The sequence below is a fragment of the Silene latifolia genome, chromosome Y (genome assembly GCF_048544455.1).
Source record: "Silene latifolia isolate original U9 population chromosome Y, ASM4854445v1, whole genome shotgun sequence".
NCBI lineage: Eukaryota > Viridiplantae > Streptophyta > Magnoliopsida > Caryophyllales > Caryophyllaceae > Silene > Silene latifolia.
In genome coordinates, this window is record NC_133538.1 from 301,166,102 (window position 1) to 301,192,622 (window position 26,521).

Below are 26,521 nucleotides of genomic sequence, written 5' to 3' on the forward strand. Positions count from 1 at the left end.
TAAGCTTAGCTACTTTTCCATGCTTAGCAAATTCTATCTACAAGCTGGCAACTTAGATCTCCTACATGGATGCATGCACAACTTCCTTAACCGATGTCACGTGCCAAATTGCATTACCAACACAATGATTTTTCCCTCTTCGGATTCCTTTGGCATATGGACTTATCACTTTAGAAGTTGGACCATGTTATAGGGTGGGCTTATAAAATTAATATTACTATGGACCTTATATTTCTTAGGCCGATAGAATAATATTCCAAAATTGTAAAGTGGATTGCCTAGTTATTCATTTGAACCCAATTAAATGTCATCTTCAAGTACGTCCCATAATAAATGTATACCCCTCATTACTGTTTACGGTGTTGTGCCGCTAATATAAATGTTACCCGCATAATGAATTAAGTGGGCTAAAAATACGTAAATTGTCGAAGTGGACTGGGCTATAAAATGGTTGTTTTGGGGACGATTTCGAGCATAAATAACCTTATATCAAATTCAAGTAAGTTTCATTCCGAATTAAATAAGGGCCTCATCATCGGGTGTTCCAAGGCCGGTAGACATTTTGAGGTGTCTACAGAAGCCCCCACTTTGACCGAGTCTGAGTAAGACGAAGGTCAAAGTAGTCCTTTTCGGAGACAGAGATAAAGGATAAGAAACATACCGGGCCTTTTTTTCTGATTTACGGCGGATGGATCGGATATAGAGGATCATAAAACTTTGTTTTATGACTGGACTGGAAGCTGGCATGACAAAACTTTGTTTCGCCTGTCTGGAATCTGTATCTGGTATAGCTAAACTTTGTCTAGCTTAAAGGTGAGATCGTGAAATCTGATTTCCCAAACTCGGTTGCGTATCAGGGCCCGCCGACCAAGGGATGTTTCTTAGTTTTGCAGGTGAACAAAACGTGAAATTGTTTAGCTTCGCAGGTGAACGAAGCTGGACTGGTTAGTTTCGCAGGTGAACGAAACTGGATTGCTTTGCAGGTGAACAAAGCTGGATTATTCCGCAGGTGAACGGAATGAGATTGCTTAGCTTCGCAGGTGAACGAAACCGGATTTGCTTAACTTCGCAGGTGAACGAAGCTGGATTAGAACACAAAATTTGATTTTATGAACTAGGACGCGTGTCAGAGCCCGCCGACCAAGGTATTTCAAAAATTTTATTTTGAAAAAAGGATGGATAAGATCGTAAAATTTTATTTTACAAACTTAGATGCGTGTTAGAGCCCGCCGACCGATAAATTTGAAAATTGCAAAATTTTATTTCGCAAAAAGGATAAGTTCAGAAAATTTTATTTTAAGAACTTAAAATGCATGTTAGGGCCTGCCGACCAAGTGATTCAAAATTGCAAAATTTTATTTCGCAAAAAGACAAGTTCAGAAAATTTGATTTTAAGAACTCAGATGCATGTTAGGGCCTGCCGACCAAAGGATTTCAAAATTTTATTTCGAAATAGATAGATTTGAAAATCGTAAAAATTTATTTCTCGTTAAAATAAAGAGGTGTAAAAATTTATTTTACAAGAGCGAGTTTAAAATCGAGTAAGACGCACACTTAAACACGCCTAAAGACGAGTGAGAAATACGTGGACAAGTGAATCAATTTTTAATGAGTAAACAAAAACACAATGACGTGCCACATTCTAGTCTAGATTGCTTAGGAAAAACAAGATCTCATCATACTTCCTGTATTAATCCGCCGACCAACCTTTACCTTGCTCTCTTAACTAATTGATTTTCTTCAAACCCCTCCAATCAACCATCACTTTGAATCAATCCGATCAATCCTGAGATGAAATCAGTGGAGTGGCGCCGCCCGTTTGCTCCCGAGTCCCAATCGGCGACCGCAGAACTGGCGACGGAGTATCGTCGAAGTAAGTGCTTCCTTTTTATTTTCGTCGATTGATTTCGAATTAATACTCCTTAAATGATAACTGAAATGTGTTGTCCTGATATGGGACGACATCCGCGTTGCGCCGCCATAGCCGTCATAGGCATGTCGATTTGGATGATTGATGACGGAGCACTGTCGAACCCTTTGGCTGTGACGTTCGAGCAGATTTCTTGGCACCAGCTCCGATCAAGCTGTGAGTATTTTCGTCTCTTTATTGACTGCTTCATATTTACGCATGTTTATAGTTACTTGGAGATGGGTATTTGAATGAGATTTGGAAATCTTTAAACACATGAGAAATTGTAGTCATTGTACATATCTTGTCCGTACACACTTTCACTTGTTTTCTTCTTTAATTTCTTTTCTTTTGTCCTTTCTTGAAATGGGTCATTCGAGTAGTACTTTGCTACTACATCTTGCATGCGTATTAAGTGATGTACTGATGTCAGTCAACAATTTATTTCTTTACTGGTCAAGTTATTTGCTTGATTATACCATTGAACTCATAGTTTTACTGGTCTTGCGAATCAAGTAGCGTGCTTGATAATACGAATTAACTGATAGCGAAATTAGTGCAAATTATTCATGCTGAAAGACACAAATAGTATATGCTAATGATGCAAAGGATACATGTTGATGCACTTTCGACAATGAAGACCACACTAAACAATTGATGACGCATTTGTTTGTAAAAAAAAAAAATATGTTACATCTCCATTACTAGTTCCGTTAAATAAAAATGAAAGACGGTGCTGTTGAGCATGATCCAGGACAGGGATGGAGTATTCGAATTCAGATTTTTCTTAGAAAAGTTCAGCTTATCGACTTCTACTAGAATTCTTAAATCTTAGTAACTATTCCTATTCTATTCCTATTCTGCACCTGACAAGGATGGGTATCTGGTAACTCCGTATTTAATACGGATAAATATTTCTACTAGCCCCCAGCTTTCTTCTCTTTAAATAGCACTCTCTCTTTAAACTTTTCCATCTCAAAATTTCCTATTTACTGACAATGTCTCAAAATTTTGAAAACGCTCTAAAATTATGGCTTGACAACCTCACGAAGGATGAAAAGGACTACGTCATTGATGTTCAGTTGGGACCCTTGCTGCTATCACTGAAACAAGTTAAGATCTCCTGGGAATTTTTACGCGCTGCTGCCTTATTTTGGGATCCTGAAGTTCACGTATTTCGCTTTGGCGATCGTGAGATTTGTCCCATGACGGAAGAATTTAGTGCTATCCTAGGATTATCTATTCAGTCTCCTCCTGCCCTTCCTAACCTTGATGACGAGCTGAGAAAGGATTTCAGAGACTATCTGGGTATTACCAGTCGTTTGGACGAGTTTCTAAATGGTCGTAGAGTGAATCTCTGTCGTCTGATTGCGCACTTCACTTCCCCTAGCTACCCTAGGATCGTTATTGATTCCCGTTATAAAAAACGAGCACTGGTATTATGCCTACTGAACCGCTTTCTCTTCGTAAGTCCTTCTACTATTTTTGGTCATGGCTGTCTTCTTAAAGTAGTTAAACACATGCGCAACGACTGCTCCCCCATGGCCTTGGTTTTAGCTGAAACCCTTCATTGTTTGGATACCTTGCGACGTAATCCAGAGGCTGCGTTTTGCGGTAGCCTCCTGTTACTTCAGGTATTTCTTTTTTTTAGTGTCTCCACACACCTGTTCTCCTCCTTGTTCTTCTTCTCCTTTTTTTTTTCTTTTTTTTTTTTTTCATTTTTTTTTTTTTCATTTTTTTTTTCGACCTGTTGTGGGTCTTCTTGAAACAGTTTCGATTAATCCTTGTCCTAGGTGTGGCTGCAAGAGCACATGCGACTAATTGAACGACCTCTTGATTCCTTGTCTTATCAACCCCATAGCTTCGCTGGAAGGCAAAGAGTCATCAAAGGAGAGCGATCGCTTAGCTTTTGGAGGGACTGGATGAGCAATGAATTCCCAATTCGTTGGACTATACCATGGTGGCGTATCCATGCTATGATCGCCCGCGATCCCTCGTGGCGTATTATAGGCTACCCGGGCTTACTCATTCCTCTTTTATATTTCCTTCTCGCTTGTTACGACAATTTGGGCGTACACAACGAGTTCCTTCCTTAGACAATATTTCTCCTGGAATTTCTCCAATGACTCACACTTATTTACGAATCGGTACCAATATTGGAATGCGCGTGTGACGTGGATGGTGAAAAAAATTCGACTCAACCTACATAAGCCAGCATTATAAGGCTGGATGATTTCACACTCGGTAGAGGAGCGTGAATCGGCTCGCCATGCGGAACGTGGTCTGCAACTTGATGCTATTGAGGTGAGAGAAGGGCCCGACGACTCTTAAAACTCAAGACTTAAGGAGAGGACACAAAAGTGGGGGAGACAGAAGTTTGGTTTGGAAAAGAAAGAAGGATCGAATGACCCTTGGATGATCGAATGAACCTAGGAAGAAGAGTGTAGCTAACGAACCGAAAGAGTGACAAGTGGAATCTTTAGTAACAGCAGCTATAGCCATAGGGCTGAAATAAGAGAAATTATGCATTCTCAAATGTTAGAGTAGGAATTACTTTATTGCAATGATAGATTCTAGACACGGAATAAGTGAAACGATTATTAGTTTCCTCAGATTAGTTGCCATCTTTTATGGTATATATATTTTTTTTTTTTTGCAAACTCCTAATTGGGAGCGACATATATTAATAGCGTGCTTATGAATTTGCCATTAAAACCTGTTATGGGTTTCCTTTAAGTTTGTTTCCTATTTTGTTTCCTCGTTTTTTGTTTTAAAAGACCTGAGAGGGGTCTCCTTTCCGAATTACTGCCTCCTTTGTTTATTTTCCTTCTCTTTTTATGGCTGCTGCTACTTTTATACTGTTTTTTTTTCACTAATTATTTTTCGACCTAGAAGGGGTCTGCTCTCTGGTTTTTCTTTTACTGCCGCTGCTCTTTATATCCTCTCGGTCTCTTTTTTTTTTCTCTTCTATATATATATATATATTTTTTTTTTTCTTCGACCTGGTGTGGGTCGTTTCTCTGCTTTTTCCTTTATACATGGTATTTCTTTAACTGATCAAGATTGGTTAATTGACTGAACTCAACCCCTTCAATCTCTGTTAATTGCACTGCTCCTCCTCTTAAGATCTTTTTAATTATGTATGGACTCGCCTTGATTTGGTTTGAACTTACCTCTCGGGTCTCTGACCGGTGCCCTTATTTCTTTAAGAACTAAATCACCCTCTTTTAAGTTCCTCGCCCTGACCTTTTTATTAAAAGAACGAGAAATTCTTCGTTGGTATAACTGAACCTGGTTGAGAGCCGCGAGTCTTTTCTCATCTATTAATAACAATTCTTCATATCGAGCTTGCACCCAATCGACTTCTGGTATTTGGCTTTCTAGTGCGATTCTAAGGGAGGGAATTTCAAGTTCTATAGGAAGCACGGCCTCCATACCGTAGACTAGAGAATATGGTGTTGCTCCCGTTGATGTTCTAACTGATGTGCGGTAACCCCATAAAGCAAATGGCAATTTTGTAGGCCAATCATGATACTTTTCTGTCATCTTTTCAATTATAGTTTTCACATTTTTATTACGCTTCAATCGCCCCATTCATTTGTGGTCTATACGTAGACGACTTATTCTTTGGATCTTGTAATGTGTTAGTAAGGCGACCACATCTTTCTTAAAATGGGAACCATGATCGCTAATCAACTCATGAGGGACACCATACCTACAAATTATATTTTCGGTGATGAACTTGGCAACATGTTTAGAAGTCAAGGAAGCATAAGACGCTGCCTCAACCCACTTAGTAAAGTAGTCGATTGCTACTAATATAAATTCATGTCCTCCGGTTCCTTTGGGAGTGATTTTGCCAATTATATCTATGCCCCATATTGAAAATGGCCAAGGTGATGCCAAATTGTACAAAGAATGAAGGTGGTATATCTTTGTGCATTGGCATAAACCGGCATTTATGACACTTCTTAACGTCTCGAGTACAATCATGTTCGTGTCGACCAAAAATATCCTATCCGCATTATCTTTTTGCTAACATTCGACCGTTCATGTGCGGTCCGCAAGTACCATTATGCACTTCTTCCATAATTCTTTGAGCTTCCTTTTCATCCACGCATAAAAGGAGTACCCCTTCTTTGAGATTTCTTGTACAAGTTTCCTTGACTAAGAATAAATTGTCTTTGCGCAAACCTTTTGATAGCGCGCGTCCTTACATCGAATCGCGGAAAGCCTCTTCCTAAGTGATAATTTAAAACATCCGTGTACCATGGTGCGTCATCACCGCCCTTTGTATCATCAAGGGCCATACAAAGATATCTTTGGTTCCTCTCTTCTTTCAATGCACAATGGAATATTTTCTAATTCATTTGGAATATTGATCATCGACGCCAATTTAGCTAGAGCATCTGCAAATTGGTTTTCATCTCGGGATAAATAAATGAACTTCGGATCGTCAAAATGCTTGAGAATGGTTTCTAGGTATGTTTGGTAAAGTGCCAGGCCCTCACTTTTGACTTTCCATTTTCCCAAAATCTGATTTATAACGAGTGACGAATCTCCGTATACTCTTAAGTTTTTAATCCCCAGAAATTTCTTCCGCTCAAGTCCTAATATACATGCTTCATATTCTGCTTCATTATTTGTGACGCTAAAATCTAACTTGACTGAGAGTGGGGTATGTACCCCATCTGGTGAAATCAACAGTACACCTATGCCATATCCCTTTTGATTGGATGCACCATCGAAAAATAACTGCCAATAGTCGTCATCAGTAACAAATATTTCCTCGTCAGGGAAGTCGTATGCTTCCTGTTTGTCTTCTGAGACGGGAAAGTCAGCTAGGTAATCTGAAATTGCCTTTCCCTTGATGGATTTAAGAGCCATAAATGTAAGATCGAACTCAGCAAGCATCATGGTCCATCTTGCTATTTTGCCGCTAAGAACTGGTTTTTCAAAGAGATACTTAAGAGGGTTCATTCGTGATATGACATGAATTGTGTGGGTCAACATGTAGTGCCTTAACTTCTTGGTGGCCCACACCAATGCTAGACAAGATTTCTCGATTGGAGAATAATTGGTTTCGTATTCCAGGAATTTTTTGCTCAGGTAGTAAATTGCTTTTTCTTGACCATCCTGAACTTGTGCTAACATTGCACCCATTGATGTCTCGGTTACTGTCAAGTATAAGAGAAGTGGTAGTCCAGGTCTTGGAGGGACCAGGATAGGTGGGTTTTCTAAGTATTTTTTTACTTTTTCAAATGCTTGCTCACATTGCTCATCCCATTCAAGGGATGCCCCTTTCTTTAGTTTCTTAAAAATTGGTTCACACACCATGGTAAGCTTGGATATAAAACGGCTAATGTATTGTAACTGCCCCAAAAATGCCCGAACTTGCTTCTCCGTTTTTGGTGGTGGCATATTTCTAATTGCCTTGATCTTGGATGGATCAGCCTCAATGCCTCTATTACTAACAACATATCCTAAAAGCTTCCCAGAGGTAACCCCGAAAGCACATTTTTGCGGGTTGAGTCGAACATTATATTTTCGGAGCCTATCAAAGAATTTTTGTAACGCGGTCGTATGACCTTCTCTATCCAATGACTTTACTATCATATCATCTACATAGACCTCTACCTCCTTGTGCATCATGTCATGCAATAGTGTTGTGGCGGTCCTTTGGTAAGTGGCTCCCGCATTTTTAAGTCCAAACGGCATAACCGTATAACAGTACGTTCCCCATTCAGTGAGGAATGTAGTTTTCTCCATATCTTCCTTGGCCATTTTAATTTGATTATACCCCGCGTAACCATCCATAAAAGAAAGTAGAGCGTGACCAGCCGTGTTATCCACTAAAATGTCAATATGGGGTAGTGGAAAATTGTCTTTTGGACTTGCTTTATTAAGGTCCCTATAGTCAACACACATTCTGACCTTTCCATCTTTTTTGGGTACCGGAACAACATTTGCCACCCACTCCGGGTAGTTAGCTACTCTTATAAAACCTGCATCTAATTGCTTTTGTATTTCCTCTTTTATTTTTAATGCCCATTCTGATTTCATCCTTCTAAGTCTCTGTTTTATGGGTTTTGCAGTAGGATACAGCGGGATAGTATGTTCCGCAATTTCTCTGTCTATCTAGGGCATATCTTTATAAGACAGGCAAACACGTCACGATATTCTGTGAGTACTTTAATCAAACTTGCTCGTTCTTCTGAGTTTAGTGACAACCCAATCTTTATTTCTTTCTTATCTTGATCTGTGCCTATGTTTATTAATTCCGTTTCCTCAATTATTGATGTTTTGTTTTCCTGATGCGTTAAGGCTTTTATTATATCTTTTGGCAACTCATCTTCATTGGAAACTAAACAATCAGAATAAGAAATGGGAGAGGTGGGAGAACCAGACAAGTAATTGAAAGCTATTTTATTATCCTTTGAAAGAAGTACATTAAGGAGTATATCACTAGACACGGAATTTGAATTTGAACTAGAAATAACAGGGGAACTCCCCGATTCGGCATGAAAAGAAATAGGGTTAAGCCCCGACTCATGTAGGACACTAGACTCGATGGAGGTATGGAAGGGTGAAAACCCTTGCTTTGGCCGGGACTTGCTAGACTCGATCGACTCTCTGTCTCGGACTCGGTTTCAGACTCGGGTTCGGACTCGCCTTCCTCAAACATAGGCCCTTCTCCCACACCGATTTTGATACTCTTTCCATTAGTTGTAGTCCACTTCCGGGTTTTACGCCATCCATGCTCCATGTTATTGTTGTAATGAGTTGTGATTAGCTTAGAAGGGTCAAAGTTCTTTGTCTTGAAGTGCCATGACAAAATGGTCTCGAGTGTTTTATGGGTGCCTGTCCAAAGAGTAAACCAAAGGCATTATTATTTGTTTTTGGAATCCAATCGTTGGTTGGCATTTTTAATGGGAGGGGAGGTGCCTCCTCATAAAAGTGACAAATCCTCAAATATTTCAACCGGAACTTTCTGTTTTGTCTTTTCGACAAAGAATGGTTTCGGAAAGTTAAAATATGGAAAATAATCACCTTCTTTGACAAATTGTCCATTTAATGTGCGTGGATATGCACCTATTGTATGGTTTGTGGATTTATTGTCTTTCTTAGTCGCTTTCTCCCTCATTCTCTTTGTCAATGCTTCTCTTATTTCTTTTTTGGATGGGTGATATCCTAACCCAAAGAGGTCGTGTTTGGTTTGATTAAGTGAAGGGTCGGATGCCCTTTTAGGCGTCTTACCAAGTGTTGTCCCATGTATGTAGCCTTTGTTTTTCATTATTAAGTTCACGGTAGGATTTGGATAATAGGGGATAATTATTTTATCAATGTGTTGTGATTCGTCTTCTATGAAAGCGACCTCTTCGCTGAAACCCCATAGGTCTACGTCATCTTCACCATGGTTAACTTGCAATCTTTTGGATTGGGTGTGATCTCAACTCGCCAGGTGATGCATCTAGAGTGATTACCGATCCTTGAATTATCATTTTGACTTTTTGATGCAGGGATGAAGATATGGCATTAAGCTCATGAAGCCACGGCCTTCCCAAAAGAAGATTATATGAGGCAGGTATGTCGATCACCGTAAACGTGACTTTTTTTTTCTATGGGTCCAAAGTAGTTATATTAGTTGTCAACACCCTAATACGTCTCTACGTGTGTTGTCATATGCACGAACAATCCGATTAGTCTTCTTAAAGTCTTTTTCTTCAAACCCTAAAGCCTGGTCATTTTCCGAGTGGGCAGAGATTTACCGCCGATCCGTTATCAACTAGTGAGAGGGGCACATATTTTTTGTTGCATAGTGTTGTTAGGTGAAGTGCCTTGTTATGTTTTATCCCTTCTGGGGGTAAATCTTTATCGTAAAAACGTAATGATTGGCGCCTCTCTGTCCGTTGTCAAATAACTAGCCAATTCAGTAGGAGTAGTTTCGGAGGGGACACTCATACTTGTCAATGCATTTAGAATAGCTTGTCGTGGTCCAAATGAGTTGCATAATAAGTCCCAAACAAGAATGTCGACTTTTAATTTCTTGAATAACTTAATGAGAGCATCATCTTCTGTGGATTTTTATTTTCTCCTTCTTTACTTTGCATAACCCGGGTTGGGCTTGCGTCGATGAGGTTTATAGTGCCTACCCGAGCGAGTCAAATGTTGTACATCGTTCGGTCATGGTCGGGTTCATTATCGTGCTATCTTCAACCTCATTATCGCCCAAATGTCATGAGACTCACGTTCTTCATCACCCCAAATATCATGAGTAGCATCATCATCTTCCCATTCATCTTCCTCATCACTTGCCCATAAACCCATAACATCGCCTATAAACCGAGTCAAGTCAAAGATAAACGAGTCATTAGCCGAGATGGCGGTAACGTCTCCGAGTGGATTTTTATTATTATTTGGCTTTCGAGTCGCTTTGGGTAACGGGATAGTGCGATTATCAATCAAATTTTGGATAGCATTCCTTAAGGTGAAGCAATAATCCGTATCATGCCCTTTACCTCTGTGATATTTGCAATATTCATTTTCTCTCCATTTTGGACTTTTGTTGGCTGGATCTGGAGTGGGTCCTATAGGTTTTATATATCCTTCCTTAATTAATCGGTCGAGTGCTCGTGATAAGCTCATCCCTAGATCAGTGAACTCCCTCCTTGGTTTTTGTTCCAAAGTATTTACTGAATCTCCCCCTTTAGAGGTTGAAGCGAAGTTTTTCTTATCTTTGTTAAAGCAACCTTTGGTGATTTTTTGCGAGAGACTCGACAACATCATCTTCTATTTGTATACCGATCTTGTTTAGCCGAGCAAAGGATTCAATACTGCGCATAGCGCAGTGTGATTTATAAGGTTCTCGTAAATTTTTCACAAAAATATCCACCTGTTCGGCTTCGGGCGGTCTTTCAATCATTTTTGCGGCTTTATTCCTCCATCGGGCTAAGAAATCAGAAACCTTCTTTCTCGATTTGTTTCGTAACTTCTAAATCTCGCCTTGTGATTAATAAGTCTCGCATTCTTTGGAATATTGTGTCGAAATTCTTTTTTATGTCTTCCCAATTAGAAACACGTATAGGATCTAGGGAGAAAAACCAACTCCGGGCTACATCTTCTAGAGTGGAAGGAAAAATATAGGAAAAATTGATGCATCCACTTCTTTTAAGGCCATTGCTTGTACAAAGCTTCTTATGTGGTGAGCTGGATGCTCGGTACCTTTGAATTTTGGTAGGTCAGCGGTTGTAAATTTCGGAGGTAGTTTGCCTCGCATGTTTGGCATGTTACATTCAACATCGAGTAGGTCAGCATACTTGGAGTTTCTTTTGATAAGTTTCTCCATGTCCTTGAGCTTTTTGGTTATGTCATCCTCACCACTACCGTCATCCTTGATTTTGTCTTCTATGGATGACAATCGGTCGGTCAAAATGGATAGAGCATTCTTAAGGTCTTTGACTGATTCTTCGAGCGACATGGTGACTGGTGGTTGGGTTACAAGTACGGCTTGCGGTATACTAATTAGTCTCCCTGTACCTTTCTCTCGTCCCCAAGCTGGAGTGACTACTAAGTTTGGATCTTTTTTACGCTTCCCTATCCTGGATCATGACATCTTAGCTTTAGAAAAGGATTGTATTTCTTGTATAACAGGACTAGAATGGAGTATATACACTGAATGCATATGTCAAACTACCTAGAGTGCATGTTGTATTTGTTTAATACTCAAATGGACTGAATGATGCGGGTAAAACTTAATACAAGTACACTAATCTTGACCCCCCCCCCCTTTTTTTTTTTTTTTGACAAACAGCAGATATAGTGATAAATTGATAATGCCATATGCAAACTTGAAGGTCGACGCGTAACTAAAAAACGCAGGACGGTGAGTGGGTCGAGCCGCTTAGATGTGAATAATGCATGCTCTTCGGTGATGCTATATGCGAGATGCTTACTATATTTACAAAAGGAAACCGTAAATGTGTAGGGACTCAATGCGGGAATGGTGACGGATAAAGCGCGGAGTGTAATGTGCTATGACAGTGGCGGATGCATATGCATGATGCAAGTATGTTTAGAAAAGGACAATCCTAATGTGATGTCTCAGCATGGTGACTCTAACTCTAATGATCAATTGCAGATGTTTTGGACTTTTTATTAATATACGAAGCTCAAAGGACTGTCTATTACAGCTCGGTGTATACTTGTCTGTTTTTTTTTTTTTTTTTTAAATTAATTATGGCTATGGGAAAGATATATCATACAAAGATAAATTACACGACCCAAAAATAAATCAAGCAGGACACATCAAACATGACCTAGACAAAGGTTCTACGGGATCTATGGTTAGGTTTGTGGGTAGGAAATTGGGTACTCACAACATTAAAACACCACGAGGGTATCTCTCGCTTTTGTGCTCACCCAGTCATATGGACCAAGCGAGTTGCCAAAACACGACGTCATGAGGTGGAAAGTACGTGTAAGGCCTAGTCGGTCGAATGGACCTTCTAAGTATACAACATACTTTGCCGAGGGTGAATAGGGTAGCTTAGATGGCATAATATTGGCTTACGGAGAGCCTATACCTTTTTTGTCTAAAACAAGATATAATATCAACAATCAAGTCAAACGTATGTAATAAATTAAGTATTGCGAAACAAAATCGGGAAGCAGACAATGTATTTTACGAAAGGAGTCCACAAAAGCAAATTATTTAATGAACGAGTTCTTAATATGTTGTTCTTATCAGCACGTAGACATGCAATCAATTATGGTGCTCTTTGTTCATTCTTAACTTTTTTTTTTCCTCCACTCACAATACTTGCAAGTACTGCCGAAAACAACGTCAAATATACATTATTACAATTAATTTCGAGTCTTACCCTCTTATTAGTCAGCGGAGTCGCCACTGTGAGATCCCTGAAAAAATCCCCCTTTTTTGAAATATAGTAAATAGGTGGAGTCGCCAGTAGGTTTTATAAAAAACATACAAAAACAAATTTAACGGAAAAGTCCCTTTTGATCCCTGGAATGGGGACTGATCCGTCACTCCGGTCTGAACCAAAGATTGCGGATTCGGGGGTAAAGGTACGGTCAGGGAAGGTGTTAGGCACCCGGACCGCCCATCAAACTGACGGCCTCTACTATTTATTTGTAATATTATATATTTGACAATTTAAGTAAAAGAAAACGTTTTTTTTTAGAACAATTTTATACAAATTATTTACATACAACGAAAGCTAAATTACGATAATATAAGAAGTAAAGAATAGATACGACACCCTCAGGCCTACCTGGATACGGCGTTTCGACAATTAGCTTACTCGAATTGACTTTAGGGCGTCTTTATGCTCAAAATAGGATGGATGTATGTATGTGGAGGGTATTCTGGGAAGGTAGTATTTTGTATGGAATAGTATTTTTTTGAAGATCTTCTGTCAATTTTTTTTTTTGTGTGAATAAGGATGTAAAAGGGAGTATTTATACTAGCTAGGACGGAGTATTCGATAAGATCTAAAATTTCCGTGTGACAAATCACATACTCTGATCTTTTCTCTTTTTTTAATCGACGTTTTCCCAATGGTTACACTCCATGTTAAGCTTAGCTACTTTTCCATGCTTAGCAAATTCTATCTACAAGCTGGCAACTTAGATCTCCTACATGGATGCATGCACAACTTCCTTAACCGATGTCACGTGCCAAATTGCATTACCAACACAATGATTTTTCCCTCTTCGGATTCCTTTGGCATATGGACTTATCACTTTAGAAGTTGGACCAAGTTATAGGGTGGGCTTATAAAATTAATATTACTATGGACCTTATATTTCTTAGGCCGATAGAATAATATTCCAAAATTGTAAAGTGGATTGCCTAGTTATTCATTTGAACCCAATTAAATGTCATCTTCAAGTACGTCCCATAATAAATGTATACCCCTCATTACTGTTTACGGTGTTGTGCCGCTAATATAAATGTTACCCGCATAATGAATTAAGTGGGCTAAAAATACGTAAATTGTCGAAGTGGACTGGGCTATAAAATGGTTGTTTTGGGGACGATTTCGAGCATAAATAACCTTATATCAAATTCAAGTAAGTTTCATTCCGAATTAAATAAGGGCCTCATCATCGGGTGTTCCAAGGCCGGTAGACATTTTGAGGTGTCTACAGTTTCTTGCTGACTATTCCCCTGGATTGCTCCCTGGTACCACTGGCGTACTGCTGGTTATTGGTATGGGATCTGGAGTCAGTGCTCCTAATCGTACAGGATTGAGTACCATAGGGTACGTTTGTGGCATCCTTGGTGGTGGTGGAACCCCTGGTGGCTAGATCTTACCCTGGGTGGCCACCGTTCCTACTGGATATACTTGCTCGGGTGGCGTGACTACCCCTGGCGGCAGCATATCCATATCGAGCCTGGTTACTAGATTTTGCGGCAGTAGCCTCCCTGAGTACTCCCTAGCATTCCCCTGGCCGAGTGTTGACCTTGCCATCTGCTGGGTCATTTCCAGGGGTGACACTGCATCTATATTTTCCTACAAGGACTGGTTGTCCCTTTGTAGCCCTATCACCGCATGCTGCAAGGATGTCATCCCTTGGAGAAACTGTTGTACCGGATCCGGTTGTGACGCTCCTGGGAGACGGGCTCCTGTCAGGTGTCCTGGTGATCTTGGGCGCTGCGGACTCCCATTCCTATTAGGCTTGGGCACAGGATTGATAACTGGTGATTTGCCAGCCCTCCCTGCTCCCAGATCTGTGATTTTGGGGGAGTAAGGAGGCTTTGCTGATACTTGGGGCTAAGCCTGGCCTGCAGTCACTCTGGTAGTAGGGGCCGCCATTGTTGGAACACCGGAGATTGCTGGCACCGCCCCCAGTTATGGAGTTTGCACTGATGTACTCATCGGATCTGATACATTTTGATTGGATCCTGACATGACCAACTATGGAGAGGTTAGGATATTTCGAAAAGAGGTATTTTAACCAAGATTTAACCACAATGCCCCACGGTGGGCGCCAAATTGTTTTGGTAAGATTTTACCGACTAAAGATTTGTGAGTCAATGCTGCTATTCCAATTAAAATACGATATTAAAGACTTAAGCAGATCAGTAGTAAGAACATAACGAGAACGAAAGTAAAAACTAGTACGGGAGAAAAGCAAACGAAAAACAGAGAGAGACAAATGACACAAGAAAAATGGTGACACGGGAAACCCAAAATGTGGGAAAAACCGCGTGGGGAATGGTATCCCACCGATGATCCAGTAGTAATAATAGTATTCGAGGATAAACCTAGCTGGAACAATCAGGAGGAACAGTAGAAAAACTCCAAATGACTAGTACAAATGATACGAATGGTGTATATGATCCTAAGTGTGTTAATTATTGAGTGTTGCAGGTTAGAAAATGATATTTCTTCGAGTGGAGTGAATGAGGAATGAAGAATGCCTTGAATCTGATTTTTGTTGCTCTTTTATAGCATTTCTTGAGATGGTTGCACGTGCTCCCTACATATGCTCAACCATATGCTCCACTCCCTACGAATTAGGAAGTGGTAGCTGACTTTATCAAAGCTTCTGTTGATAATCCGCAATGTTCCTGCTGACCATTTCAACGTTCCTGCTAGCTGTTTGTTATTTAGTTCAACCATGGCTTTCGTATTACTTGAATGTCCAGGTTCATCCCCCCTTGTTCTTCCTTGCGTCTAGCAGCCTACTGCCTTGTCATTGATCCGTGTGCCTTTGTTTTTCCCAATAGCGAGTTGCCACGTCATGATGAAGATGAGAGGGTATTTTTACCCATACAGTGTCCAATTGGGTTTTCTGGAGGGTTGTTCTTGTCGTTTGCTGAAGGAGATAATGGTAACTCGTCCTTTTCGATCATATCAAGGATGGCGCCTTTTAGGGGGAGACACATTTCATTGTCATGTCCGGGACCTTGGTGATATTGACAAAATTGTTTTCCGGCCCATCTATGTCCTTGCTTGTTTGGTAGAGGGTCTGGAGTTGGACCAATTGGTTTGAGCTTTCCTTTGGAGATTAGCCTTTCCAAGGCTGTGGCATAAGGCATACCCAAATCAGGGAAGGCCCTATGAGGTCGTCTAGTTTTGGTTGGCGGAGAAACTAAGGAATTGGCTTCAGTGGTTTTAGTAGCCCTCAAACTAGGGTTGGTTTTGTCGTTGGCAAGTAGCCGGCTTTCAAGGAGCTTAACCCTTTGGTCAATATCAGAAGAGGGAAAATTCCCAGTTATCATTTTGTCCTCAACTTGGGAGAGACGAGTGATCAAGTTTTCCACGGTATCTAGGAGTCGAAGGACCACGTTGTTGATTTCGGCGGAAGTCATGGCGGATGCAGATTGATCAGCTTCTTGAACTCCTGGTTGGTGATTGATGGCACCCAAGGGATTCCTATTCGACATAACGATAGGCGTTATAACTTGTCTTGGCAAGGGATTGCACAAACAAAGGAAAGTACGACACATATGTACAAAAGGCAGTTATGTCACGAAGACAGATAGTGCAACAAGATTTTGAGTTCATTAAAGATCGTGGATGACCTCTTGTGTTTGAACTCTTGGTGCATGACTTTGAATTTAGACTCGAGTGTCGACTTTGACATAGTGATGTGTAGACAAACGACTTCTTACGGGATTTGGATGTGCGTTGTTGGCGTGACACCATTAGATGAGACGCTTATATAGGTTTTGACTCTTCTAACGCCTAATTGGAAATACAGGTTTAATGCCCGAGAGGTTTTGACTCTTCTAACGCCATTGATGATATCTTGACAATTAGGCGACACAACCTAGACCAGAAGGTAGGTACTAACTTCGACGGAGACTCGACTTTATCTAGACGACTTGACTTGAAACTGACTAGACTCTAATCGACTCGAGGCTGAATCAGATAGGTGGATTGATGTTTTAAAAAAAAAAAGAAATTTTCAAAAAGATTCATTTGTCGTTTTATGGACAGCTTCCGAAGAGTAGGGATATTTAGAAGGTCGGCCAGTTGAAAGGGTTGTCTTAGGTTTGTTTTCAAAAGACGGTTTAAGTTCAGATTGCGGCGGCTCTGAAAACAATTTGTTGTTTCTGAAGACGGTTTTTGAAATTTCGAATCACGGATTTGATAATCGAGAATTGAAGAATTTGGAATCGTCATCACAATGGCCATGAAAACGGTTAAATTTGTTTTCAAAGAGTTTGAAAATGGGTTAAAAATTTGAAAACGGTTAAATTGGTTTTCAAACGATTAAGTTTTGATTTGAAATCTGAAAACGGTTAAATTTGTTTTCAAAGAATTTGAAATTTGAATTGAAATTTGAAAACGGTTAAATTTGTTTTCAAAGATTTGATTTTGAATTGAAATTTGAAAACAGTTTAATTTATTTTCAAAGATTTGATTTTGAATTGAAATCTGAGAACGGTTAAATTGGTTTTCAAAGATTTGATTTTGAATTGAAATTTGGAAACGGTTAAATAGGTTTTCAAATATTTGATTTTGAATAGAAATCTCAGAACGGTTAAATTGGTTTTCAAATATTTGATTTTTAATTGAAATCTGAGAACGGTTAAATTGGTTTTCAAAGATTTGATTTTGAATTGAAATTTGAGAACGGTTAAATTGGTTTTCAAAGATTTGAAATTTGAAATTGTGAGGATTGAATTCGTCATTACGACGGGTTTGAAAAACGTTTTTGTTTGAAAATTGATTTCGAATTTTGAAAATTCGAGGGTTGAATTCGTCATTACGATGACGTAAAAAGGCGCTTTGAGAATGCAACGGTCGGCGAGGGACCGAGGATTGGAACGGCCAATTTGACGATATAAAAGGGTATTTTGAAATGGTTTGTGAAAACCAAGGTTTGAAATCACCATTGCAACGGCATGACAAGGTGTATATAATATGGTTAAAAAACCCGGGTTTTAAAATCGCCATTATAACAACATGAAAAGGTTCCTTTGAAATGGTTGTAGGAAACCAGGTTTGAAAATCGTCTTTACGACGGCCTAAAAATGCATGCTTTTGAAATGGTTGTAGGAAACCAGGTTTGAAAATCGTCATTACGACGGCCTAAAAAGGTTTCCAACGGTCGGCGGAAGACCGAGGTTTAAAATGGCCATTATAACGTGCGAAATGTGTTTTTGAAACGGTTGTAGAAAACTGGTTTTGAAAGTCATCATTACGACGGCATAAAAAGTGTTTTCAACGGTCGGCGAAAGACCGAGGTTTGAAACAACCATTATAACGGCGCAAAAAGGTTTTTGAAAGTTTGAAAATGACACGGAAGGACTTATGATCACATAGCACATAAGCACTCACAGTTCATTATATTATGCATAATGCTGACACGGGTTGTGGCTTACAAGGGTGGGTTACACACCAAGCGATCAACCCCCGATTTTCGAGAGGAGGGATACCAATCCAAACAAAATGTGTAGGGAGGGTGCCCTAGCCTCGTGCTCGAAGGAAATGAAAGCTCTTTGACGAAACAGAAATGTGTAATGTCAACGGTATGCTTGACGCAATCAGAATTCAAAACGACGGGATGGGAAAACTCACACCTATGGGACGAGCCAATTGGTCGATAAAGGTTAGGTTATGGGCCTAGACAAGGAACCCGACTTATGACCGTAATATCAATTAATGCACTTTAACCACGACCTCGTTCGAGTTCACCTCTAAGGATCACACAGACACAAGTGTCCTAGTTTTCCCCAGCGGAGTCTCCAATTTGTGGACATGCCACCTACACGCCAAGCCAATCTGTGGACGTATAGCGGTCTTGAAAGCCACGCTCGGTGGCGTAAAAATTCTTTTGATCGGAACGCTTTAGATAGTTCGGTTTCGTCTCGGTAAAGGTCTCGAAATGATGCAAAGATGTTCGGAGTCGCCACCAAGCATTTGTGGGATGCTTGGAATCCGTTCGAATCCACTTTATACATAGGTCAATCAAGGAAAAAAGCGGTGCTTGCCATAGGTACTAAAGATAAGGACTCGTCCCCCTTTAGCATCCTATCGCTAAAATGACTCTCGTATGCCCTGGATAAGGCCATCTACTATCCAAAGGTTCTGAGTAAGGGGTGAGGGTATGTATTGGGAAGCTCTTTAATCGAACACCCAATCCCGCCCGCGTTAGCGGCCTCTACTGAACGATCGTGGTTGTTTAAGTGCAAAACTTAATAAAACGGTTTAAATGGACGAATGCGCATCCAAAAGCTTAGCCTAACATGTGAGAATTTGCTAAGTCGGTTTGTTTATCCAAATATCAAGAAAATGATGTTGAGTTGGATTTAGGGTTGATTTGCATGTGAAACCGAGAATTAAACATCCATTTACCAAATTTGGATTATGATGCTTAACACGATCCATTTATTGTTAAAATGAAAGAATAAAAAGATGAATTAGAAAATGTTAAAATGTTTAAAAGAGTGTTAACTCGTCAATCTGATCCATGTAGATTTGGGTTAACCGTAATCGGGATCGTCCTAGACAAGTGCCAAAAACAAAACAGAAAAGTGCCAGGCACCCCATTTAGGGCGCGAGCCAATAGGCGAGGGAACAAGGCCTGCCCAGGTTTTTAAATATAAAAAGACGGCCTCTTGGGGCGTGAGTCAGACGATGACCCAAGGGGTGTCTCCTGGTTGTTAAAAAGGTTTTTTAAAACCTTATTTATGATTAAATGATTTGCATGACTCGGAATAATTACTACTCCCTCAATACCAATCCAAAGGTAACATGGTAAAAATTGGGGAAATCAAGAAAAGAGTGTAAAAGTGGGGGAAAAAGAGGAAAGCAAGCTTGTATTATTGGGTTGGTGTGTAGGCCACAAGTTGGTATTTATGTAAATATAAGGAGGAAATAAGGGTATTATTGTCAATTTACAGTCCATTTATAGTATGTTACCTTTGGATTGGTACAGACACTTTGGGCAAGTGTTACCTTTGGATTGGTACGGAGGGAGTATTATCTTATTAATATTCGTTGTCAGATTTGCAAGTTTGAAAAGCATAGTTTACAAATAAAAATGTAAAATGTGTGTGCTTAACCGTTTTATCACCGTACTCGAATTAAATCGACATGGTTTTTATTTTAACCAAGGGCGACTATGAAATGGTCACGATAAGGATAAAAATAAAATGACATAACAGTGAAAGAATAATGTTTGTTTTGAACTAATTATGTTAATTTCATTTATTTGTAATTAGCCAATATTTATCATCGTACTCGGATTAAACTGACATGGTATGAAGAACCAAGGATGATTATGAATTATGACTAATATGTTTTCAAGTGTGAATAAGTAAGGAAAAATGTTAAGTAAAAGAAAAGGGTGTTAAAATACCCATTAATTTGTAATTAACCAATAATATCATCGAGTCACGGAATAAACCATCATGGTATAAGAAACCAAGGATGATTTTTGTAATGGTCAAAATATTTGTCATAAAACTGAATTAATATGGTAAAAACCGCGAAAGGAAAGAAAGAAAAATGTTCCGGAAAGATGAACACAAACACGGCTGGATTAAGGCCTGAGAGGGCATTGAGGCGCGAGCCTCTCTGCTATGCAAGCAGCCCCCGTCTCCGGCCAAAACCCGGTTTTGGCTCATTCCTCCTATTTTTGGATCGTGTTACGCATTGTTCATGCTAATAAACTCATAAAAACAGCAAAGACATGAAATAAGTGAGTTTTTTACACCCTCAAACTTACGTGTATTGATGTTTGCGAGGTAGACGGCTTTAAAGACGGTTTTCTCGTTGTCACTACTCGCGATCAAAGAAGTTTAAAAGAGTGCCTTAAAAAAGGATTTTGTTTTGAAAATGAGTTGAAAATATGTTGTTGAAATACATGTTGATTGATGTTGAGTTGGTCGAATGGGTCGGTCGAATGCACGGCGACGGTACCAAACAAAATGTGTAAGGCTTTTGTTTTCGATCGGTAGGTAGAAAACACGTGTCGATTTTTGAGTTAAGAAGTCGAGTTTAGAAGTTTAAGGGAGATGTGAGGGGGCGGACGCTCGCGTGAAGATTGTGGTGTGTGATGGTTGGTATTGATAGAGAATTGTGGGGTGGTAGATTGGTTGAGTTTTCTTGGAGGATAAGGAGGACGCCCATTGAGGCGCGAGTCACCCTGCTACGCAATGGGGTGCCCTGTCCTTTTCAATTTGGACGTGGCATTTCCCCTATCTATTTTTTTGTTGGTTTGATTTATTGTATCCAAATAGGATATCGTGTAACAATATGGGCATCTAATAAGATGGTTTTTGGGTGTTACTTAGTGTAGACACCTCGTTTCTGCACCCCTCGCAAACCACCCGGTGATGATTGGGCCGCATGTTTGATTCGCGGAACGATTTGTGACAGTTCGTAAGATTATCGTCAAGTGATTGCTCAAATATTAAACGTCAACCTCTTAGTTGTCATCTACGTGCCGATACGGTCGTTTTGGCAGTAATTAGAGTACATTCGGAGTCCGGGTCAAAAACCGTCTCCATTTTTCGATAGTTTGTTAAATCCCGAGTCGAGATGTTCTGGAATGTTCCGGATATTTCTATTCCATATTTATCAAATTTTATCTTTTGGCAAACAATATCCCGTAATATTCAAAAGATAATCGAATTAAATCCGTCCTACCATAACTTAAACACGGAAATCTTTCTTAAACGGGAGGAAACCTCCCCGGGAACAGACGCAAGACAGTCTGCGCCTCTTCCAAGAGACGCAGTGGGCTGCTGCGCCTCTTCCCAGGCCCTTCTTTGCATGATTTACGTATCTTTTTTATATCTTTCCGAGATTCACTTCCAAAGAGTCTCCGAAACCCTATTCCTTCACGTGATTAGTATAAATAGGAGCATTCGTTCCTCATATTTCTCACGCGAGTGTCCGCCCTTCTCTTCTCCCTTTGCATTCTAGACTTCGTTCTTACTAATTGGCGCCTACGTGCTTGGACTTCCGACCACGTAAGCTCGGATCTTCCGGTACCGGCCTCTCGTTGCATGACCGACCAATTTGACCACTACACTCAATCAATCTAATTAATCAACTTGTTAAATCGTTTTCCTCTTTCGAGGGCACTCTTTCCTTGCATTCGCGTCGAGCATCACTAATCGATCTTCTTAGTTCTTCTCGTTCCGTCAACATGTAAGTCTGAGGGTGTATATTCCCTTTATTTATTGTATTTTAATTATTGTATAACAATTGTAAGGTTTATGTCGAAAGTACCTCATTAAAACCGATTTCAAAACCATCTTTAAAACCTTTTTTTTGCGGATTTCCAGTAGACAGACGTCGAGAAAAGACGCAGCAACTGCTGCGCCTCTTCGAAGGAGCGCAGCACCTGCTGCGCCTCTTCGTGAGGGCGCGCGATTCTGCTTCTTTTCTTCTTCCTCCGTCCTCTGTAATTCGTATCAAATTAATTTCTCTTGTTTTGTTCGTCTGTTAATTCGTTCACATGATAGTTTGATAATTCATATGTATATTAACCATCACCATTAACATGTTTAAATCGTCATAAAACCGACTTAAATCCCTTATAATTCATATTTGCGGGTTTTCGTCATTAAATTCAAGTTTCGGGTTTTAGAAATTCAATTCGTTCATATTGAGTTTCTGGGATTCGTTGTTGATATATTTTCACCTGTTTGTTCATTAATCCATCGTCATTCATCATGTTTAGTCTAAATCGTTTAGTTAATCGTTAGTTTAATTAATCATTCATTAACATCGACCCTTCACATAATTAATCCGTCTTATTTCCGTCTTAACCATGTTTTACTGTTTTATGACCTAATTCATATGTAAATAATCCATTAATCACTTTCACCCGAATCAAAAATCATAATCAGTCCATTAATTTACCAATTAATATTAACGATTTGCAGTTCCGGCTTCACAGCCAGAACGCACCCTTGGAACAGACGCAGCAACTGCTGCGCCTCTTCCAAAGGGGCGCGATGTCTATGCGCGCTTTGTTCAGGGTGATTTCTGTCCCTGAATTCCGTTTCTGCCTTGACCTAGTTTGTTCAGATTATGTATAAACTAATTATTATTCGTATTATCACCTTCTGATCTGTCGTGTTTTATCCTTTTATTCTTTTATTCTTTTTTATCAAATTATCCGTTTTAGCGGTATTTCCGACATAAATCACCTGTCTCCAATGTAATTATTGTAATTTTCATTATTGTAATTTATCGTTATTGTATTTATCCTATTTCTTGTATGTTTTCACATGTAATTGAACATTAAATCCTACTTCAACATTAATTGTATGCTAATTATTTGTCAACCGACTTAGTATTAATTCTCACATGTTAGGATTAAAACTTGGATGTTGCATTGCATGCATATAACCGACGATATATCGAGTACGAATAAACTCCCTAATCATTAGTAGAGGCCGCTATCGAGGCGGGCGGGATTAGGTGTTCGATCAAAAGAGCTTCCTAATACGTACCCTCACCCCTTACTCCAGATCTCCGTGAGCACCCGTGTTCATTGGCATCCACGAGAGTCATTCTAGACATAGAATGCTAAGGGTAATGATTGCTTAGTGTTCATGTCACTACTTTGTGTCTTGACATGACACGAGGTATTCGAACGGTTCCAATTTCCCATAAAAATTGGTGGCGACTCCATACAAAATGCAAACGCTTGTTTTCGAGCCCCTTCACCAAGCGCCCCCGTGGGCGGCCCGCTGTCCACACTTAGGGTAGGCATTTTGTGCTTGACTCGGGTTTGATCCGTGTTGAGTCGGGATTTGAATTTGGAGTTGGTTTTTGGCCTGGTGTCGGTTTTTACTTTAATTAGTGTCATTTTAATTCAAATGGCATGATAAAGACATTCATGGCATTATTTTTGACACTCGAGACTCGGGTTGAGTCAGGTTGATTCGAGTTGCGGGTTTCTGAATCGGTTTTGGGTCCGAAGACTGTTTTTACTCTAAGTAGTGTTGTTTTAATCCAAATGGAGTTAGAAAACCATTTTTGAAATCATTTTTCATATCCGAGTAGTGCACTAAATCGTCTCATGTATAGTCAATCCACGCACGCATATCAAAAACACGTTATAGTCCGATCATCATCGGGTGGTTTTTGGAAGGTGCAGATACTGGGTATCTACAAGTGTCATCCTCAAACTAGTGCTCAGGTAGAAGTTTCTAATCGGGAACTTAAAGAAATTTTAGCGAAAGTTGTGTCTAAATCACGAAAATATTGGAGCATAAAATTAGATGATACTTTATGGGCATATAGGACTACATTTAAGACACCGATTGGTACATCGCCATATCGTTTAGTCTATGGTAAGTCTTGTCACTTGCCTGTGGAGTTAGAGCATAAACCATGGTGGGCAATTTGTGAACTAAATTTCTATTCTAAACTGTGTGGTGAGAAATGTTTGTTGCAGTTAGATGAGCTAGAGGAATTTAGGCTAAATGCCTATGACAGTGCCTGTATCTAAAAGGAGAAGACCAAGAGGTGGCATGACAAGCGAATCATACCGCGCGAGTTTCAAGTTGAAGAGAAGGTGCTGCTGTTTAATGCCCGACTCCGTCTATTCCCTAGTAAGTTGAAGTCCAGGTGGAGTGGTCCTTATACGGTCATTTCTGTTTCCAAATATGGGTCAGTTGAGCTAGAGAACTCCGCGGGAGTAAGGTTTATGGTAAATGGTCACCAAGTAAAGCACTACTATGGGACCAATGACTTTGTTGGAGTGGTCGAGTTCCTATACGTCGAGCCTATTTCTGAGCCAGAATATTGAGGTAAAAAGGGTCGAGCGGGACCTTAAAAACCAGCGCTGACCGGGAGGCAACCCGGATTGTATACGTTTTGTAATTTAGAATTTGGACTCTTTAATTAGTGTGTGTTTGCTTTAATTGCATTTTAGTTTAGGACTTGTTACCGTGTGCCTATAAAATATTTGTGTGCGTATTCCGCCTTTTGTTCGAAATTTGTGGGTAATTTTCAGATATTATGCCAAGGCGGTTCAAATTTACGACTTTTACGCACAAAAGCAGGAATTCACGCTGCATGCATATAGGGAAAAAGTCGATCGACTGGAAATATTAGTCGATCGACAAAACTGAAAGTGCAGCTTACCTGTCTCCAATGTAATTATTGTAATTTTCATTATTGTAATTTATCGTTATTGTATTTATCCTATTTCTTGTATGTTTTCACATGTAATTGAACATTAAATCCTACTTCAACATTAATTGTATGCTAATTATTTGTCAACCGACTTAGTATTAATTCTCACATGTTAGGATTAAAACTTGGATGTTGCATTGCATGCATATAACCGACGATATATCGAGTACGAATAAACTCCCTAATCATTAGTAGAGGCCGCTATCGAGGCGGGCGGGATTAGGTGTTCGATCAAAAGAGCTTCCTAATACGTACCCTCACCCCTTACCCGGATCTCCGTGAGCACCCGTGTTCATTGGCATCCACGAGTCATTCTAGACATAGAATGCTAAGGGTAACGATTGCTTAGTGTTCATGTCACTACTTTGTGTCTTGACATGACACGAGGTATTCGAACGGTTCCAATTTCCCATAAAAATTGGTGGCGACTCCATACAAAATGCAAACGCTTGTTTTCGAGCCCCTTCACCAAGCGCCCCCGTGGGCGGCCCGCTGTCCACGTTTGGCGACTCATTGGGGATAATACACTTACGTGTAGCCAAGGGTGAAACTTGAACAAGGTTAGGGAATAAGTTTGTACAAGACAATTGTCGGTTTTCATAACTCGGTCTTCCTAGACCGTTTTATTCGGCCTTCCTAGGCCCGACCCAACCCATTCGACCAATCGTCCCGTCTAAACGGTCCTAATTCTTATTTGGGCCTAAGGATGGATAGCGATTGACGTCATCCATACCATGATGCTTACTCTTGTTTGTGTCAAGGGCCTTCACTACTTGAGGAAATGGACTAGGAATCGGCCTTACTCTTGTTTGGCACGAGCCTCTCCACAGACTTCGGGTTTGATGGTTCGGTATGGCAACCTACCCTTTAAACCAAAACCCTTCTAAATGCACTCAGCATCCCGTTATAATGCTTGTATAAATATGTAAACCTTACGTGATCACCATTTCAAAACAAAATCATGACGAATTTTCAAAAAAATCAAAACCCAAATTTCAATCAAGAATTTTGAAATAGGGCCTTTAATTAGTACAAAATCCGGTCAAAACTCTGTCCGTTTGTCGTGTCAAAATTCGGGCCACAAGCCCATTTCAAACCTCACTTCGAGTCCACTCCTACAACTACACTACAGTTGACTAGGACGCACATTTTCAAAGACCTTGTCTTTCTTCAAAACTCACTCAACACAAGTGGCACACACCCACTTCACGAGTCAAAATTTTTTCCTCTTTTAGCAAGTGTGATAGAAAGGTCGATCGTGTTTTGATTCGTCGCCGATCTCTTATCCAGTTTCCAAGATGCCCGGATCAAGTGATGATACGAACCTCCAGCAAATTCAAGAAAGTAATGATCGAATCCTAGCCGCGCTAGCCCAAATGCAAGTTACCCAAAACCAAACCTATGACCGCCTCGAGCTCATCGAAGGCCGTATCTTTGACGTAGAGGGAAGGTTGCCTCCCATTAA

At 40.0% G+C, this 26,521-nt stretch overlaps 1 long non-coding RNA gene across 4 annotated transcripts; it reads left to right on the forward strand.

Moving 5' to 3' along the window:
- Positions 1 to 1,601: 1,601 nt before the first annotated feature.
- LOC141634465 (uncharacterized) lies at positions 1,602 to 11,758 on the forward strand. 4 transcript variants are annotated; one of them, XR_012539198.1, is made up of 4 exons: positions 1,602 to 1,873; positions 1,985 to 2,086; positions 9,430 to 9,494; positions 11,721 to 11,758. It is a non-coding gene; the product is annotated as an uncharacterized LOC141634465 (long non-coding RNA). The 4 variants fall into 4 exon arrangements; XR_012539200.1 differs by lacking the exons at positions 9,430 to 9,494; positions 11,721 to 11,758 and adding an exon at positions 8,005 to 8,047 and having other exon boundaries at positions 1,603 to 1,873; XR_012539201.1 differs by lacking the exons at positions 9,430 to 9,494; positions 11,721 to 11,758 and adding an exon at positions 3,703 to 3,877 and having other exon boundaries at positions 1,603 to 1,873.
- The last annotated feature ends 14,763 nt before the right edge of the window (positions 11,759 to 26,521 follow it).